This window comes from Amblyomma mixtum, chromosome 7 (genome assembly GCF_055824585.1).
Source record: "Amblyomma mixtum isolate Tamu chromosome 7, ASM5582458v1, whole genome shotgun sequence".
NCBI classification, from domain to species: domain Eukaryota; kingdom Metazoa; phylum Arthropoda; class Arachnida; order Ixodida; family Ixodidae; genus Amblyomma; species Amblyomma mixtum.
In genome coordinates this window covers 4729741-4739786 of record NC_143018.1, presented here as the reverse complement: position 1 = coordinate 4739786, position 10046 = coordinate 4729741, and the positions used below count along the sequence as shown (strand labels likewise).

General features: G+C 50.3%; 1 pseudogene; it reads left to right on the top strand.

Annotated features, from left to right (window-relative positions):
* The first annotated feature begins 517 nt into the window (after window positions 1–517).
* LOC149334826 (uncharacterized) lies at window positions 518–5316 on the top strand (annotated as a pseudogene).
* The last annotated feature ends 4730 nt before the right edge of the window (window positions 5317–10046 follow it).

Here is a 10046-nt window from a genome sequence, read left to right as displayed (position 1 = left end):
CGGCGATGCGTCTAGTGAATACGGTGTCTTCACTCACTCTCATCCTCCTCCATTCCCTTCCGGCGAGGTTTAGGTGTCCACCGACAAATGAGAGACAGATACATTTCCTTTCCTCAAAAACCAATTTACCGACGAGCGAGGCGTAGAACCGAATGGGCGATGGCGTTCTATGGACTCCCTGGCAGCGTTGCAAGACGCTCTCGCGTTCCACTCTTAGAGGCGAAGCTTAACATCTTAACCACACATCAGTGACCACACTTTAGGTCAAAAAAGTGCACCCCCCCCCCCTGAATTTTGACGGGTGTCCACCGAGATATGTGAGACAGTTACTGCGTAATTTTCTTTCCTCAAATACAATTTTCATTTTCTTCATTACGGGCCATCTTCGTCTTTGTTCTTTCACTCCCACTTCCTCCGTTCCTCTACGGTGCGGTTCAGGCAACACCACCTAGACGAACTTAAGGCCTCTGCGCTGAGAGCTGACGTCACAGCAATGTCACAAGGATGAGGCCGGTGTCGCGACGCGGCTCTGCTCCTCTAGAGCAGGCGCGCATCGAGGCACCCTAGGTAGCCACCCTACCCTAGCCGTGGAAGTCGCGACGGGGCGCGAGAAACCGGTCTGCCCCAAGCATGCCTTCCTTGAATTCCTAGACGGGAATCGGGAAGCCACTGCACGTGGCTCCGGCAGGAGCGGTCAGTCGCCTTTCGTGTCCGATGGTGTGTTCACGGCTTATTTGGCTGCCGTCTATTTCTTCTGTGCGCGAGTGCTGTGATGACGCTTCGACATTAACGCAAAAATGCCGAACAAATGTTGTGTGCCTCAGTGCCGAGGTAACTATAAAACGGGACCAAAGGTTCATGTGTTTAAGTACCCGCAAGATAAAGCGCTGCAGCAATCATGGATACGTGCCATTCCACGGAAAAATTTCGTCCCTTATGAGCATTCCAGGGTAAGAGATGAATAATTTTTTCCATTCGTCCTCTTTAGTAGCTTTTAATTGTAGCACCGCCAAACTTGCAAAACGTTTTGCGTAGTTACGTTCTGTGCGAGCCAAGTGAGACGCGCGCCGGCGTTCTGGGCCAGCGGAGTGAGACGCGCGCCGGCGTTCTGGACCGTCAAAAAATCTTGTATGCATCAAACGTCTGCTAGTCTTGCAGTCCAAGCCCAGAGATGTAGGGAGGCTGGGTACCCTGATTCCGTACTAGTGGCTGGTGCAGATAAGGTTCTTAGAACACTGAAATGTTCGGGTCAGCCTAAAGAAAATGCTGAGGGGAAGAAAACAGTTGTCATGCCTTATGTGCACGCGTTGTCACATCGTTTTAAAAGGGTAGGGGCCAAGTATGGCGTGAGGGTGGTTTTTTCTGCTCCTAATAAACTGGGTAGGTTAGGAGCAGCAGTTCAGAGAAAGCAGGAAGGTGCCAAACGTAAGTCTGTCTGCAAAGTGAACCATGTGAACAAGTTCGTTAATTGCAAGATGGGGGTAGTTTACCAGATTCCATTATCATGTGGTCGCACTTACATAGGCCAGACTGGCCGATGCATTAATGTTAGGCTTATGGAGCATTCCAATTCGTTGCAAAAAAAAGATACTAACTTGTCAAGTCATTGCAGTGTATGTAAATGCGTGCCGTTCTTTGACGATACAGAATTGTTATTTTTTCATACTGACAAGATTACAAGAGAAATCGCCGAAGCATTCCATATCACTAGAAAATCAAAAGGTTGCGTTAGCAATACTTTTTTAGCTTTGTCAAAGAAAGAAATGACATTGCTGCACAAAGGGTAGCTTGAAGGCAGGTACAACACGTGTGACCATCGTGGCTTGTTGATTGTATCTACACTTTGATGTATTGACTGTGCGCACGTGTGCGCGTTTTTGTATGTATATATTGAAATTTTTTCCTTCCAATAAATTCTTTTGTAAGTTCAGCGCCGTGTTTGTCTACTCCTCTTCTAGTCCTGTCGTTTAGCGCTGTTTATATGTACTTTCGCCATGGAACACCAACTCGCCCAATCTACCGTTCTTCTACAGTTCTGGACCAGCCGAGTGGGACGCGTGCCGGCGTTCTAGGCGAGCCGAGTGGGACGCGCGCCGGCGTTCTGGGCCAGCGGAGTGAGACGCGCGCCGGCGTTCTGGACCAGCCGAGTGGGACGCGTGCCGGCGTTCTAGGCGAGCCGAGTGAGACGCGCGCCGGCGTTCTGGGCCAGCGGAGTGAGACGCGCGCCGGAGTTCTAGACCAGCCGAGTGGGACGCTTGCCGGCGTTCTAGGCGAGCCGAGTGGGACGCGCGCCGGCGTTCGGGGATGCTATATAAAGGCCACGGCAGAGCGCTGCGCCGCTCTTTCCTGCCCGCCTGCCAAGTTGGAATAAAGGCGTTCCAGACAACCTTCGGTGTCGCCGCTTGCTCGTCGTTCGTCGATTCGCCCGAAACGTAACAGTACCTTCTAAATGTGTATTTATTATTTGATCACGGGTTCTTAATTGTAGCAGGCTGTTACTTATATTAGACAAATATTTCTTTTTTAGGTCTGTGAGCATCACTTCACAGACGACGACATCGTGCGAGAGGCGTCATATGTCGACGATGCTACAGGTCGAGTGACGACAGCAGAGTTATCTCATCTGCGCCTTCGGTCAGGTGCAATTCCATCATTATTTCCAGGCTGCCCTAGTTACCTATCAAGCACAAAGACTTTAAGAGAGGAGCCAGAGGCGAAGCGAACACGCCTGGAAGCTGCTTCAATGCGAAGAGGAATTTGAGTCAATTCAGACATTTCGCAATGCCGAGGAAGCGGACAAAATCATCACCTTAAGGGACCTTGCTAGCGAAGTCAGAAGCCATAAGTCACAGTTCTGGCATGTAATTGAGGCCAGTGAGCGTCTCATGTTGGTGCACATCATAGTGGACGAAGCTCCATGGATTAAATATTCAATTGTAATAAAATCAGACCTCAGTATCACATTGTTCTTTGTGAAGAAGCCGCTCACAAGACTGGGCCCTAACTTGCCTATTCCGAGTGCAGCCAGAAGCAAAAGAGAGATAATAGAACTCTTCCAAAACGTTGAGAATGGGGACAAGGGCTTAAATTCAAATTCTGGCGATTCAAACGAAGACATCGGCGACACTATTCGTCTGCTGCTGAACAAGTATTCCACGACACCAGCCGACGACAAAGCCAAAGCAATAGAATTCCTGAGCGACCAGCTGAACCTGCTTTTTTTGAAGAAGGAGCGGAGACGGTACTCCGTTGAATTCATGGTTTATTGCTGCATTCTTTTTACGGTATCACCGCACGCATATAAATACATCCGCAGCTACGGATATGTCACCCTGCCCCACCCTATGACCATTCGGTCGATATGTTCGTCATTTGGTATGAACCCAAGACTGGAACATCATGGTCCGACGTTCCTGAATTATGTTACAAAGAGGATCTCGGAACTCGATCGCCAGCGCTTCGTTACCTTGATGGTCGATGAAGTCCATATTAAACCTTATTTTGACTAGAAAGGGGGCAATATAACTGGTGCAGCACTGAATTCATCGGAAGTCGCTACCAGTGCTTTCGTCTTCATGATACAGAGCGTCGCATGCCCTTTCAAGGAAGTGGCCCACATTGTGCCAGTGCATAAAGCCGATGGCGAGTTTCTGCACAATTTACTGAAAGATGTGATATGTGGGCTAGAAAACATTGACTACAGAGTTGTATGTGTAGTCAGTGACAATCATTCTGTAAACAGAAAGGCAATGTCTCAGTTTACAACGCCGCCAACAAATGCAATTTTATATCCGCACCCCTCTGACCCATCGAGACCTCTCTTTTTTGTAATTGATCCAGTGCATATACTCAAATGCATCTGAAATAATTGGCTCAACCAAAAAAACGACCAACTATGCTTTTATTTTCCTGACTTCAATGAAAATTCCAACCAGCCTCCACGCATGCGCACAGCATCGTTTGCTACAATCAGAGAAGCTTACAAGCTGGAGAGTGATCAGCTTTTGAGGTACGGTTACTCGCTCTCTAGAAAAGCCTTGTACCCGTCTAGCCTTGAGCGGCAGAATGTGAAGTTCGCCTTGCAGATTTTTAATGACTCCCTGCCACCAGCGCTTCGTGCCCTTGGAGAAAAACCCAGCTTACTCTTTCCTGAAGATACAGCGAGTTTCATTGAAGTTATAGCGAAGTGGTGGAAGGTTGTGAATGTTAGAACCCCATGGAAAGGAAAACGACTGAATGACCGATTTCAAGAGCCAGTTTTTCCTTCGGAGGATGACATGAAGGTGGCTTTCCTCTACAAAATTTTGGAGTGGCTTGATTCTTGGGAAGAGAAGAATCTGGACAGCGGGGAGCTCACAAAGGAAAACCATGCTTCTATGCATCAAACAACCCATGCACTGGTTGAAGTCAGCAGGTATTGCTTCGATGAACTGCAGCTTTCATACGTCCTGCTCGGCAAGTTCCAGACGGACAGCTTAGAGGACCGCTTCGGGAAATACAGGCAACTTGCTGGCTCCCAATATCATATTTCTATTAGGCAAGTTTACGAGAGCGAAACTAAATTACGGCTGCAAAATAGTTTGCCCACAATCGCAAGTGCTTGCGGAACGAATAGCTCCTTCGATGAGCAATGGGAAGACCTGCGAAAGCAGATAGAAACACCGCATCCTAACTGCAACGTTGTCGTTACGAGAGATGCCTTGTCAAAAATGCAAGACATTATCCCCGTCCTGGTGTACATGGCAGGATATGCAGTCTACGCGACTCTTAAGAAATTAAACTGCATGAAATGTCGGGCAGCATTGACAGTCGACAAGACTATCACTGTCTCTGCAGCTCAAAAGTACTATCACTTGGTGAAAGATATAGACCGAGGTGGCCTCATTTTCCCAGCGTTGTTTGCTGTAAATGCTGTAACCCACAACTATGTTGTTGTCGAACAAGTGTCCAAGAAAGCAGAGTTCTTGAGGAGCCCGAACCAACGCCGTCTAGTCACCGAACTCACATTACAGCTGCTTGCAGATCAAGAGTCATCAGATTTTGACACCTGCGAAGATGGGCACACAGTTGAGCTTCTGTTGAAGCATGTGTTGTGGAGCAGTACTAACATTCTGCTCAAAAACTTCTGCCGCAAGCTCAACGATGATGTAGGTCATGCAAATGCTAAGGCTAAGGAAAGAAAAGCTGCAACGCTTTCAAGGAAGTGAAAAGTTGTTTGTTTGTTTGTTGCTGGTGACTTTTAAATGTATATATTATTCCGCATCAAGAACAGTGTTACAATAATCGAAATGTAAATAAATGTTTTGTACCTGTAAATCTCTCCACTGATGTCTCAACTTGAGTAAAAACAATCTTTTGCAGCCAACTGTGCTGCCGCCTCATATCCTCGCGCAGTAAAAAAGAAACATGCATGCTTCTCGGAAAAACCGGTGAGGCCCCATCCCTGTGACGTCACTGGAGGAGCACTGAGGCCTTAAGTTCGTCTAGGTGGTGTTGGTTCAGGTGTCCACCGAGATGACAGAGATTTACTGCGCCATTTCCTTTCCTCAAAAACTGTTGCGTTGAAACGGCAAGGCATCGCGCCGAACGGGTGGTGGCGTTCCGTGGACTCCCTGGCAGCGCTACAACACGCTGTCGCGTTCCACTCTTAAAGGCGAAGCTTATGCTTAAGCTTAATTAGCAGTTAATTAGTATCCAGGCATTAATCAGTGATTAACCATTAATTAGTGATTTGTCATCACTTAGTAATTAGTACTAAATTACATGTGACGCCACCAGTGCCACAGAAGCACTGAAAGTGGCGCGGAAAACGCTTTCGCCTCTACGCACTTTAGACAGTCAAAGTGCCCCCTTAATTTTTTTTGCCCCAGTTGAGCCTGACCCCAATTACAGTGCCTACCGAAGGGGTCCGCCTTTCTGCTACCCTTCGCTCTAACCTCAACGTAACCCCCATCCCCAAGAACATGCACCCTGAGTGAGACAGGGAACGCAGAGTAGCAAGGACTCAGGCCCTCCACAAACAGTACAGCAAGGAGCATGAGGTGGTCTATGTAGACGCAGCTGGCGGTAGCCGACAATAATGCAAAACTTCTAACCTCCTGCTCAATTTTTGCCAATTCGACCACAGAGGCAGAAGAGGCAGCCATCGCGCTTGCTCACATTTCTACATCTGCCACAAAAATTATCTCCGATTCCAAATCTGCCATTTTAAGTTATGCCAAGGGCTACATATCCAGCACCGCTGCTCGTTTACTGCTTTTCTGGCAGCCCCGGCGTCTCATAACCCTCATTTGGACACATTCTGGCCTCCCTGGCAACGAGGAGGCTCATTCCCTAGCCCGAGGTCTCACATTCCGGGCAGGAGTCAAGCCCTCTCTAGAGCCTCGGAGCGCCTGCTCTCCTTTCGCGATATTCTCTCGTACTACCGAGACAAACGAAGGGAATACGCACCCCCACTCACCATAGCGCAGGCTTCACATTGGCGACAACTAAAAAACCGGACTGCTCCGTACCCAGTAGTGCTGCACGCCCGATACCCAGACCAATTCGCGTCATCATGCAAACTTTGCGGCAAACCAGGAGACTTCTTACACAACCTTCTCCCATGCCCCACCTTCCCTCATCCACCATCACCAACCGCGGCGCAGTCTTACAGGGAGTCTCTTCTGACCACCTCGTCCGCTCAAGACCAGCGCCGGATCATCTCCAGCGCTTGCAGAAGGATTGCGCTCCAGGAGCTATCCTTCGCGTTGTAAGGGTGCCTCTTTCTCACATTGAGGAGGCATCCAACTGCCATGTAGGGGGTTTCGCCCCCACGTTTTACATCATTAGCAACAAACGTTTCCACCACAACTCAACACTGGCCAAACTCCGTAAGCTGGGCGACCAGGCGGGCCTCATGGACCGCCGGGTTTCCAACAAACACAGGGGTTACAAAGTAACGATGCCTTGCGGCTGGCAAACGCCTTCGTAACTAGTCGAATTCTCTATTCGACTCCAGGTCTCCACCTACGGAAACTAGAGGAGGATGCCGTTGAGGTCATCCTTCGGAAAATTGTTAAACGTGCCTTTGACCTCCGCATCACAAACAGCCGGCTGATGGCCTTTGGGGTGGTGAATACTTAAGGAAGCTCCGGGAGGCGCACCTTACAAACCATCACACGAGCTTGTCGCAAACAGAGTCAGGCCGCCGCCTTCTTGCTCGACTCCATATCCAACACAACACTCCCATGGAAGACAGGTTTCACATTCCAGAACTGTGGAGAAGCGCCCTCCATGGGGGATCTCTTCCTGCCAACATGTCACACGAAGACCATAATGGGCGGCGCCTGGCACAAGCGCAAGCCCTAGCTCGACATTATGGCAACAAAACAGGTGTATACTACGTGGACGCCTCCGGCCCTCACCACGGGAGATGGTACAGGGCCGCGGTAGTTCACAACATCAGCACAATTAACGGCTTCACACTCAGAGCCCGCAGTGCAACACAAGCAGAAGTGGCGGTTTCTCTCGCGGCCTCGCATTTCGACTAAAAAATTCGCAGTGGCTTAGCTGTGGTAAAGCCTGGATATACAAGCGAAAAGCTACATTTATGCTTTATTTGACGTCATGGTTGTCGCAGTTCGCTCACAAGGCACTGCGAGCACCACCATAGCGGTGCAGATTTTGAGCCAACTCCCTCGCTATCACTTCTGGGTATTCTTTTCTTCCTTCCATAGCAAATGTCTGCGCCTCTTCTACGGCCGCCGCCGCCGCTCACGCGTTATCGCAACGCCTTGCGAAAGAACCTTCTCTTGGGACTGTGGCGGAGACTGCGCGGCAGCGGCGAAGGGTAAACCGGTGGCGAGGAGGAGAACGGAGGGGGTGACGAGGAGGGAAAGGGCGCGCCTAGGCGGCGCCCAGGGGTGGCCCACGCGAAGCGCGGTGTTGACGAGCCTAGTGAAGCTTTTCGCTTCAAAATACATAATCACCAACTCTCGAGGCGCCTGTCGGAACGTCGAACAAGGCTGCACTCCCTTCCTAGCCAATCGAATCTACCAAAATTGCAGTCGGGGTACGGAACCCGCATACCGTTACCTTATACCGAATCCCTGCTCATCAGGGGTTGGCAGGAAACGAGGCAGCAGACGCAGCCGCCCGCGCGCTCTCTCACCGGGCTGTTTTCTCCTTCCCACCCGATCAGGAACCCAATTTTAATCCGGTCTATACGTTGGAGGATATTACAACCTACTATCAAAACAGCCATCGCCTTTACGCTGTGCCTATCGCTGTGTGCGATGGTTATGGCTTGCCAGGGGGATCAGCGGCCTGGCTCCTGCGTGTTCCATGGAACTTTGGCACTTGTGAGCGCACAATTGACATCAGCAGCACCACGACGTCACCGGTCAAGGGCATAAGAACGCCGTCTGAGGCTTCGATTGTCAGTGGGCAAGGCAACAGCGGCGGCGAAACGATGTTAAAGCGTTGTTTCTTCATTGTGCAGATCCTTGGATATGTCGTCGAACCAGTATCGTGGAACTGTGCGCCGAGTGACGTCATATGCGCGCGCTTCCCCTACGATCGTTCTACGAGCAGCGCGCGTGGACCTTCGCCCGTGCATCGCCCGACTGCCCTATCGCTGTGTGCGATGGTTATGGCTTGCCAGGGGGATCAGCGGCCTGGCTTCTGCGTGTTCCATGGAACTTTGGCACTTGTGAGCGCACAATTGACATCAGCAGCACCACGACGTCACCGGTCAAGGGTATAAGAACGCCATCTGAGGCTTCGATCGTCAGTGGGCAAGGCAACAGCGGCGGCGACACGATGTTAAAGCGTTGTTTCTTCATTGTGCAGATCCTTGGATATGTCGTCGAACCAGTATCGTGGAACTGTGCGCCGAGTGACGTCATATGCGCGCGCTTCCCCTACGATCGTTCTACGAGCAGCGCGCGTGGACCTTCGCCCGTGCATCGCCCGACTGCCCTATCGCTGTGTGCGATGGTTATGGCTTGCCAGGGGGATCAGCGGCCTGGCTTCTGCGTGTTCCATGGAACTTTGGCACTTGTGAGCGCACAATTGACATCAGCAGCACCACGACGTCACCGGTCAAGGGTATAAGAACGCCGTCTGAGGCTTCGATCGTCAGTGGGCAAGGCAACAGCGGCGGCGACACGATGTTAAAGCGTTGTTTCTTCATTGTGCAGGTATGTTACCTTGAGAATTCCCCATGCTTGAAATCAGACAATCGATTGTTGCTGCTGTTCCTCTGCCCACAACCCGCGGCTGATTTGTGTTCAAATGTCTTGCACTGTATCAGTCGCCTTTTGTTGAGTGGTGACGTGGAGCTCAATCCAGGCCCCCCTAAACCAGGCCCCTCAAAAAAGCCCGGTAACTCATCGAAATTCAATGATCCTAATGACAGTCTTTCTGTGCGCTCTACGCGTTCTGTAAATGCCACTCAACATTCGGTTGCTGGCTTAAGTTCGCCCGAAACTGCTAATATTGTCACCATGCTTGCGGAAGTTATTGAACGCCAAAAGCAAATGGCCGAAGACCTTAGCAATATTAAGTCATTCCAAGCTTCCGTGAACTCACGTTTTGATGTGCTTGAAACCCGTTTGGTTGCTCTCTGGTCGTCTCCATCAAATCAGATGGCTAGCGTCACTGATTCCTCCGACGATTTGCGCTCCATCATTGAAACATTATCTGGAACTGTGGCTCGGCTGGTTGCAAAGAATGATGAACTTGATAACCGCTCACGTCGCAACAACATCATCATACACGGCTTAGACGAAAACCCGGATGAAAATGAGAGTACTTTGCTAGATATGGTTGCACCGATATTCTCCGATAAACTGCAAATTACGCCCCCCCCCCCCCATTGAGCGATGCCACAGAATCGGTCGAAAGCGGGAAGGGCATCAACGCCCAGTCATTCTCAAGTTGCTGGATTTCCGCGAAAAGTTGTTGGTGATGAAAAAATTAAGGGGGCACTTTGACTGTCTAATGTGCGTAGAGGCGAAAGCGTTTTCCGCACCACTTTCAGTGCTTCTGTGGCACTGGTGACG